Raw genomic sequence first — 236 nt, 5'->3', positions numbered from 1 at the left:
GGGGCTCCCCAGGTGTCCCCGGACACACAGAGGAGCCCCAGACCCCTCCACCCCCATTTCTACCAAGGCTGCTTATTTCCAGGCCCGTTCCCCCTCCAATTAGCAAATGCTGTTTAATTAATTTTCCTCTTTTATTGCTTCTCCCAGACTATCTCAGCTGTGGCACCGCTTGCCATGTGCCCGGCCGATAACGCTGCTATTTACGGCTTTCCCCATCAGTGCTGTGGCTCCGGGGG

This window comes from Pterocles gutturalis, unplaced genomic scaffold, assembly GCF_000699245.1.
Source record: "Pterocles gutturalis isolate BGI_N339 unplaced genomic scaffold, ASM69924v1 scaffold8831, whole genome shotgun sequence".
In the NCBI taxonomy this organism is placed as follows: Eukaryota; Metazoa; Chordata; class Aves; order Pterocliformes; family Pteroclidae; genus Pterocles; species Pterocles gutturalis.
Note: the sequence above shows the minus strand (reverse complement) of the source record.